The sequence below is a fragment of the Colobus angolensis genome, unplaced genomic scaffold, assembly GCF_000951035.1.
Source record: "Colobus angolensis palliatus isolate OR3802 unplaced genomic scaffold, Cang.pa_1.0 Scaffold45, whole genome shotgun sequence".
NCBI classification, from domain to species: domain Eukaryota; kingdom Metazoa; phylum Chordata; class Mammalia; order Primates; family Cercopithecidae; genus Colobus; species Colobus angolensis.
The window spans coordinates 7,537,810-7,547,988 of record NW_012117932.1 but is presented as its reverse complement, the minus strand read 5'-3'; positions in this window follow the sequence as shown (position 1 = coordinate 7,547,988).

Here is a 10,179-nt window from a genome sequence, read left to right as displayed (position 1 = left end):
TTTTCGAGACTGAGTCTCGCTCTGTCGCCCAGGCCGGAGTGCAGTGGCGCGATCTCGGCTCACTGCAAGCTCCGCCTCCCGGGGTCCCGCCATTCTCCTGCCTCAGTCTCCCGAGTAGCTGGGACTACAGGCGCCACCACCACGCCCGGCTAATTTTTTGTGCTTTTAGTAGAGACGGGGTTTCACCGTGTTAGCCAGGAGGGGTCTCAATCTTCTGACCTCCTGATCTGCCCTCCTCAGCCTCCCAAAGTGCTGGGATTACAGGCGTGAGCGACCGCGGTCGGCCCTGGAGTGAATATTATTTTAAATACCAGTTTGAATGTTAGCAATTAAGCAACCTGTTAACCTGGAAATTTCTAGATCTTTTTCCTCTTGGACTGTAAGTAGTAATTAACAAGAAGTAATCAGACAGACTTCTAATGTGATTAACTAAAATTGTCATCAGGCAGGTAATTTTAAATACTGCCATGCTTCAAACACAGACTCATTAATTTTAGCTCAGTGGTGTTCTAATATTTGTTATTCATACATAAGAATTTTAAGTATGAGTATGTTTTCACATAGCTGTGCTTGGTAATCCTGCCACCCCAGGAAATTATCCAACACTTGATTCTCACAACCCGCCAATAGGCTAGCTACAGATTAATGATATGATTTGAGAGTCGATATGATACTGGACTAAAAAGGATAACATCTTGACAATGTCTGGTTCAGAAAGTGAGAAGACTGACCCTTTATGTGAGTCAACAGTAAGTAGGACTTAGAACAGGTCCTGCATTACAATTCTTTTCAATGTCCCCCACAGGACACACTTTTCAGATTAGTCATTTTGGTGCACATTAATTTGAAAATTGCTTTCCCTTACAGGACACACGATGTTAGCCAAAGCAAGTTATTCTTTTTAAATTTATTTTGCTCTAGGCAAGTCCTCTTAAGTGGAAAAGTCTGTAAGTCATAACCATTTGTTAAGATCTGAGCTAGAAGCAGACTTCTAGTCATAATCTTTTGAGGAAAAGACGAGTTTTGTACGTCTGGGTACTTGTTTGAAACTTGAGAAGTCATTTAGAACTTGTGACAACTGTTAGCAGAGTTTGGTTGACAGGAACTTATTTCACAATTCAATCTATGTTATGTGTAGACAATTGGAATGTTTGCCTTCAGGAGGAAACAAGAGATAACAAAAGAAATAAGACTCTGATTTTAAAATTTTAAGTTCCACTTTTTACTGGTTTTAAGCTAGTTTTTCTTCCATTTCTCCATAGAAAATAAATCATTACACACACCCTCCTCAGAAGAAACTTCATAGTATTCTCAATCCTGATGAAGATCTGAACATAAAGTAATAGATGAACATGACTGGAATTGTTGACTCCTGTGGTTATACTCATTTTCATTATGCCATTTCCAAAAACTCCCCAGGAAAAGCAATTACATGAGCTCCTCCAGGGACTCATTCAATGTAGCCCCTTGAAGTCAAAGATTGTATCTTGTAAAATTTTCCACCCCTGTAAGTGCTAGCACAGTGCATTGCACAAGCTGGGTAAATAGAATTTCATAATTAACAACTGTGTGGTACAGAAGAGGCACTCAATAAATAGTTATTGAATAAACAAAAAAGAAATCAAGATGCACTTTTTCCAATCCAGTTTCTATTTTTCAAACTTCTGCTTAACATGTGAAACAGCTGGTCTCTCCTATTCCTATAAAATCATCTTTGGTATTTTTTGAAGACCCTAATGAAATCATCCCTTAGTCTTCTCTTTTCTAGACTAAATCCTCTTTTTGTCATTTAGTATGAGGTTGTTTGTTTTGTTTTAGTTTTAATTCTGAAATTTTCAAGTTTTGCCTCTACTATTATTTTTACTTGTTTTCTAATCCTCATCTCACTTATCTTCATAGCTGTTTGCTCCATTAGAAAGCCCTCTCCCTATCTCCCGGACCTTTGGAGGCCAGCTGTCGTCACTCTGACTGGTTTCTTGTTTTCTGCCAACAATGCCGTAGATATTTTCACTCTTTCAGTCCAACTCTTGCAAAGGTGTAATCAGTGGGACAGGAGATGGAAACAGCCCAGAAAGCCACTGAGACATGCAGCGATGAACATACTAAGCCTGCTAAAGCTTGAAGACAAATCTCAGAGACTGTTATGTTGCTAATGGTTTGCGGAATGTTGCACCAAACAAGCTCCTTAATGAAGAGACTTTCGGCAAATTATAATAAATTAGAATGCAGCTTTTAGGCATTGAGGATGCTACCTGAGCACTTCTGCATTGCCTATGTTTGGTGTCCTATGTGTCTAGTTATTTGAAGACTTTTCCACTGGACTCATTACATATTTTGTCTGCCCAATCTGAACGTCTTTCTCACTTATCATTAGTATTGCATGATCTAAGCAACTCTGATACTTTGTAAATATTTCCGGCAGCACCTTGCCCAAGGCTGAGAACATAGTAACTCAATAAGTAATAGCTGAGTTACATAAAGTTGGTTATGTAGAGAATTAAAATGATTTTTTAAGACCTGACTTTCCATCTTGGAATTGTCAATAAAATAACTTGCTTTGAATAAAGCCAACCCATGTCAGCCAAATTATTTATGGTTCTATCTTTTTTGAGTGACTTATGTAATAGCAAGGCACCCAGGCCAATGTGACCTGTGATAACATGGATATGACCAGAATCTGCATGGCCTAATCCAAACCAAGCAGAGACCTCACTTGGATGAGTGCATTACCAAAGAAGAAAGTCCTGCCTTGGTTGTCACTGAACTTAGGATGTGCATCTAAGTATTTTTGGTGGATTCTATGCAAAGTAATTATTTAATTAGGACTTGGGGGTAGGTGAGAAGAAAAACTAGTTTATAAAAATAACTCTAGGGAAAACTAGGCAAAGCACTATTTATTAAGTAATTTAATCATTCATTCATTCATCACATATTGAGCATTTACTTACATCAGTCACTATGTTCATCAGATAAACACAAGTAATTACATGTAATTTTCTACCTTTGACTATGTAATGAATGATTGAAATAACTGAACCATCAAATACGTGAACAAAAGTCAGAATTACAGTGTAACTTTTAAACAGTAAAAAGCCTCTAATAGTTCACACAAATTCTGATAAAGTGTCTCAGAAGGTCTGAAAGATCTGAATCACTTAAGGCAGGGGTTTTCTGATGTTTCGGATGACATCCCACAGAAAGAGACACATCTTACACACAGCAGGCATGCACAAGTTTCTGCTCAATTGTGTTGGCTTGGGTTGTTGTTGTTTGTTTGTTTTTAATTCTGGTCCCAAGCCATTAAGTTGATTTCCTAACCAAAGAGTTGTGACCAAAAGTTGGAAAACGCGGCCGGGCGCGGTGGCTCAAGCCTGTAATCCCAGCACTTTGGGAGGCCGAGACGGGCGGATCACGAGGTCAGGAGATCGAGACCATCCTGGCTAACACGGTGAAACCCCGTCTCTACTAAAAAAATACCAAAAAACTAGCCGGGCGAGGTGGCGGGCGCCTGTAGTCCCAGCTACTCGGGAGGCTGAGGCAGGAGAATGGCGTGAACCCGGGAGGTGGAACTTGCAGTGAGCTGAGATCCGGCCACTGCACTCCAGCCTGGGCGACAGAGCGAGACTCCGTCTCAAAAAAAAAAAAAAAAAATTGGAAAACGCTGCCATGGGTTACTTGACAGTGGTGGCTCTCAGCCCTGGCTCCACATCAGAAGCAGTAGGAACTTCTTTAAAAAATGCCAGTGCCTGGGCCCTAACACAGCCAAATTGAATCAGAATCTGGAGGCGAGTGCTGAGACCTGGTGTCTTTCCAAAGCTCCCTGTATGATTCTAATGAGCAGAGAGGGTTGCATATCAGTACTCAATATAATGGAAATGTTCTTTTAAAATAAACAACTACTATTTTTAATCATGTAAGTAATATTTGCACCTGTGGAAAAACTCGAATAGTACAGTTGAGTATAAAATGAAAATAAGTCTTTGGCTCAAGCCCTTACCATTCACTTCTGCTGCTAAGAGGTGAACATTATAAACAGCTTCTTGTGTATCCGCCCCAATATTACTGGGTTATTAATGGATTATTAGGTACAGGAGTCTATGGAGTTTCCTCAAACTTATGTTTCCAAGTGACTTTAATACTTTATCAAGTTATAAAAGTGCCTGTTGGCATTTTGATGAGGATTAAATTGGATTTATGGATATAATTTAGGGTAAACTGATGCGTTTACAGTATTGAATCTTCCTATCCAAGAATATGATAGGTTTTTGACAGGGCTTTCTATTTATTAAGTTTTATCTTTTATGCCCTTCAAGAAGTGTTACTGGCTATTGTTTTGTTTAATAGTCCCTCATTTATTTTTAGAGACAGGGTCTCACTCTGTCACCCAGGCTGGAATGCAGTGGCACAATCAGATCACTACAGCCTCCAACTCCTGGGCTCAAGTGATCCTCCTGCCTCAGCCTCCATAGTAGCTGAGATGACAGGCATGCACACCATGCTGAGTTAATTTTTTTTCTTTTTTGTAGAGTTGGACTCTCATGTTCTTAAACTCTTGGGTTCAAGGGATCCTCCAGCCCTCCAAAGTGTTGAGATTATGGGCATGAGCCAACATACCCAGCCTATATTTTTAATTAAATTTATGTCTAGGCACATTATCTTTTTTATGCTACTATAGATGAGATAATTTACTCCATTATATTTTATAGCTGAATACTATTTGTTTATTGAAATGCCACTGAATGTGGATATTCATTTTGAAACCAATTCACCTAACTGAATTATCTTCTGTTGGTAAGAGAATTCCTCCAATTGATTCTTTTGCAGCTTCTAGGTAAGTAACTAATTGTTTGAAAATAGTAATAATTTTCTCTCCGTGGTAGAAGCATTTATGTCTCATTTTTTCCCTTATGTAATTGCATTGATTAGTACTTTCAGAACAATGGGTTTTAATTTGAGAGGCTTGCAGAAAATAGCATCTATTACACAAATGACTTACAGCTAAGAATTATGTACATAATATATACAGGCATGTTAAGACTGAGAAAAAAATACAAAGAACTTGGTAAAATCACTATTGGTAATTTTCTTCAACTGCTTTTTTTCTCTAAAAAGTCTGTCAATTTTAAAGAAAATATCATTCCCCCATGTTTGTGAATATCACAGTTAAGATTTTGTCAAGAATATTCACCACTGTTTTGCCCACATTTTTTAACTCTCCTTGTCAGGTATGATTTCAGTCTTTGTAGCTTTATAAAAATATCTTAGAAGCTGTTTTATATGCTTCGGAATCATTTAAATAGAGTTGAAAATATTGCTTGAATTTAATTCATATACTCTACCTGAAACATCTGATCCTGATGTTTTTAAAGCTTTTGACAAGTTCCTATTGTTTCTTCACAATAATTTATCTGTTTTAATAGATCTGCCAGTTAAAATGCAGGATTTCCAATTAAATTTGAATTTCAGAATAACAACCAATGATTTTTTTTTTTTTTTAGTAAAAGTATGTCTTAACTATTGCATAAGACATACTAAAAAAATTATTTATCTAAAATTCAAATTTCTATATAGTAATTCTGGCAACTCTAGTAGTAGGCGCTCTTGTAGAGTAAACCTTGATCATAAATATTTTACTGGAAAAATTTAATTTTTATTTAGGTTTTCAAAAGTTTCAACATAGCATTGAGCAGAGTGATCTCTTGAAACATTTTCTCATTCCTAACTTTGTGTGACTGCTCCCATTTTCTTTATTGGGTCAGTTAAGGTTTTTTTTATTGGTTAAATTAAAAGCAACTCTTGGAATCATTATCTGTTCTTTCTACTTTTCTAATTAGCAAAATAAAAATACCTATTTTATGTCTATCTTTTCCTTCCTTTTACCTTCTTCAGGTTAATTTTGCCATTCCTAGGAGAGATTCCAGATAGAGATAAAATTCTGGAGTTCCCAGAGAGTGGTTTATACTGTGCTAAGGAAGCAGGGGGTGAGAAGAGAAGACGACTCAACTGTATAACATTCCTTAAAAAATTCTAACATTTACAGACGTGGTAAGAGAAGAATGAACTCAAAAGGAAGCCTGAAGGAGTAGCCAGCCAGCAAGGCAGATAGATCCAGGAGAATATTAAATCCTTCCAGCACTCTAAGTCTGGGCTCATTCATTCATAAAATGGGAATGATATTATCTGCACACAAAATATTAAATGTATGCAAAATCCCCAACACATAGCAGATATTCGAGCATCGTCATTAACTGCCAGTCCCTCTGCAGTCGGGATGAGGTCCTCTGCTGCCCATGCCCAGGTCTAAATCCTGTCTGTTTTCTCCACTCGTCTTGCTCATGGTCTCAGGGGCTCTCTGCCTGCCCTATGCATTAACTTCTTGCTCCATCATCATTTTCAGAGCCTGCCACCCATAACTTGGAGATTTCATTGCTGCCGCTGCTACTGCTGCAGTTTCTGCCCTGCTCTTGGCTGCCTACCCATTTCTCCTCAGAACTTGGTTTCCTGCAGGCTCCTTTTCATCTGCTGTCCTCTCATGTCTCCTTGAGGCTTCCCTTTTTCTTCGGTTTTTTGACTCAGGACAGCTACTGAGTCTCCCTCCAAAGAACCCCTACCAGGAGCGTGGCCACATTCACACTTTCTTTCTGGATTACACTGATCACGAACAGCAGCCCTGGGACCAGTCCAGTGTTCACCCAACCCCAGTTCCCTTCTACTTTGTCTCTTGAGGCTTTAGGGTGATTCGTGGATCTTACATCTAAACAAAGTCCATAATCATCACCTCAGAAGCCTAGAAGGAATTATTATCTTTCCCTTTGACTTTAGACCTGAAGGAAGAGCTTCCAGGTAGAAATATTATTTACTTTAGGAGACAATATACTTTTTGAAATGTGATCTTGATCTCACTCCTCTTTAAAAAAGCAGACTGAGCTAGGCTTGGTGGTTCATGCCTGTAATCCCAGCACTTTGGGAGGCTGAGGCAGGAGGATCATGTGAGCCCAGGAGTTCAAGGTCAGTCTGGGCAACATGGCAAGACCCCATCTCTAAAAAAAAAAAAAATTAAAAAGAAAGAAAGTAGACTGCTACTCCCACAGCTGAAAGATGAAACAGAAAATGGTCATCCCAAATATTTAAAAAGCATCATTGCCACGGACATGTAACCTGCCTCTGTGGAAGGGAAGCATCACTCTTCAGAACTTTTAGGCTCTTTCTTTTCCATCTTATCTGTGTGATGCATTCAGTCAACATTTGTGGATGCTACTTACAGTTTGTTTTGCTATTGCTCTCATGTACCAGCCAATACCATAGCCACAGACCACATGTGGCCATTTAAATTTAAATTAACAGTGACGTTAACTCAGTTCCATAGTCACAGCAGCCCCACTTCCAGCGCTCAATAGCCACATGTGGCTCGTGGCTGCCAGATGTGCAGCGCAGATTAGAGAAGGCTTCTGTCATCACAGAAAGTTCTGTTGGGCAGCGCTGCCCTCAGCTATTACTGTGGATGCAGAGCCGCAGAGCTTTATGCTGTCACCCTTGGAGAGCAAAATCAGGCAGATTAACCCCCTGAGTCTTGCCATCCTTATTTCCAGAAATGACAGCAGTTTACTGCTACTGGAGATTGGAAAAGCCCAGAAGTGTCAACCCAGAAAACAGATCTTTTATTCAAAATGTTTCCATGTGGAAAGGAAAATGTCATATGATGCCATCTGAACTTTGGTTTCAGAGTTCCTATTATATTTTAAAGAGAAAACAGAAGACACAATGATTCTTGTTTTCCTTGCTATTTTTTTCCTTCTTAGTCTTTAAGCAGTGAAGCAGACTTAAGAACAATGCTCTTTTCTCTGCATCCAGCCCACTTCCCAGCTTCTGGGATCAAAGGAGAAAAACAGGTGGAAAAAAATGTGAAGTCACCTTGTCCCTTATGAAATACTTATGTAACATTGCATGGATCCAATGTACATAGCAGGGCAGTGTTCAAATGCAGCCTGCTCTGTGAATGCCAAGATGGAAGGAGGAAGGAAGCATCTTCCCTCTTCTCCCCTCTCTTCTCAGTTCTTTTCTCATGCAAATGGAAGCTGGCAAAGCCTCCTTCTCCTTCTCCTCTGAGCACCAAAGTCCTTTGCCCAGCCCAAACATCATCGCTGCACTGTGGTGAGGGACCACATGGCACAGAGCCACCATCTGCCTTGTGCCTGGGGAGGGTTCCCTCTGTGGAGGCAGCATTTTATGGTAGCAAGGAGAGTTCTGCGGAAAGGTTTGGCTCTGCAGACAGGAGAGCTGGAAATCAGAGATGTGACCTCCTGGAGTTTTACAAGGTCATCTGCCTTCTCTTGGAGATTCTTAGGTTGGAATGTGAGGCTTGGCAGCTGCTGCCACTGCTGCTTACAATAATAATAACATCAATAATACGAATATTCACCACCTTTTCACCTGCCAACTTACTTCATTCTCATAGCAACTCTATGAGTTAGGTCATTTTACCACCTTCACTTTACAGATGCAGAACTTGACATGGGCAGCTTATATCACCTGCTCAAGCTCACACAGTTAGGGAGCAGAATTTGAACCAAGGTATTCTGGATGTACAGGCCACACAAACCACTATGCTGGCAGCATGGCAGCAAATGGTGCTGAACAAAACCCTGAGAAAAATAGCCAAACTTGCTACCATTCCCCATTCTGCATTTCAAATTGTTTTCTAATGATCTGGCCCAGCTAGTTGCTAACAAATCCCACAGGGCCAGTCAGCTTTATACAGGGTAAACTTTGCAAAGACACATTACATGGTGTACTCCCAACCTCCCTGTCCTAGTCTGTTTGTGCTGCTGTAACAAAATGCCACAGATTCTGTAATTTATAAAGAATAGAAATTCATTTCTTATGGTTCTGGAGACTCTGAAGTCGAAGATCAAGGCACCAGCAGATTCAGAGCCTGTTGAGGGCCTGGGCCTTTTTGCTATGTCCTCATGTGCTAAAGAGGCAAAAAGGGTTGCATGTTGTGTTTTCACAGCAGAAGAGGTGGGAGAGCCAGGCTATTGTCTGAAGCTTTTTTTTTTTTGACACAGTCTCACGTTGTTGCCTAGGCTGAAGTGCATTGGTGCGATCAGAGCTCACTGCAGCCTCAACCTCCTGGGCTCAAGTGATCTTCCTGCCTCAGCTTCCAAGGTAGCTAGGACTACAGGTGCACCCCACCATGCCCAGCTAATTTTTTTACTTTTCGTAGAGACAGGGTCTCATTGTGTTGCCCAGGCTAGTCTTGCAATCCTAGGCTCAATGATCCTCTCATCTTGGCCTGTCAAAGTACTGGGATTACAAGCATGAGCCACTGCACCTGGCCTGAAGCTTCTTTTATAAGAGCACTAATCCCATTCATGATGGTAGAGGCCTCATGGCTTAATCACTTCCTTAAAGTCCCTACTTCTTAATACCACCACAACGGGCATTAAGTGTCAACATGAATTTTGGAGGGACACAAATAGTCAAAACCATCACTCTTGCCCAGCAAAGTCACCCTGAACCATGTATTTATGGTATACAGAGAGAGTCAAGAAAGAGTGTGGATGGTGCAGTCCAAACCTTTGTGCTACCTGGGGAACCAAAAGTGCACAGCTGGTGAATAGTCCCATGTTTGGTTACAGGAAAGACATCCAGGTTTGTTCCTTTATTGCACAACATTGATTGAGGGCTCAGGATGTGCTAGGTGTGGTGTTAGGCTCTGTGAGGTAGCATGTCCATTGTTAAGTGACCATGCCCTGCGTGAGCCTTCTTTCAGCCTCCTGGATGCCTGCACAGCTGTAAGGGTCACATCCAACTGGGCACTCCTCTCGTGGTTCTTCCTTAACACAACCTCGTCAAGTTCCTCCCCTAGATGACACCATGTTGACCTCAGCTGCAGCAACAGTGAATTTTACAAGGTGGTTGCTCATTGAACAATTTCTAAATGACTGAGTAAAGAAGCAAAGACAGCTGTGTCCTGGATGCCTCCACTGAGAAGGTATTCTGGGGCTTTTGAGAACAACTTCAGTGGCCTTGATGCCCCTGCCTCCTCCCTCCCATAGGAAACTCACATGGCTGAGCCTCTGGATCCTGGGTTTCAGAACTGCCTCTCAGAGTTTCTCATCTGCAGGCTGCACCCCCTGCCAGCCAAGGGCCCCCAAGTCTGTCTTTAAGGCGCTGAAC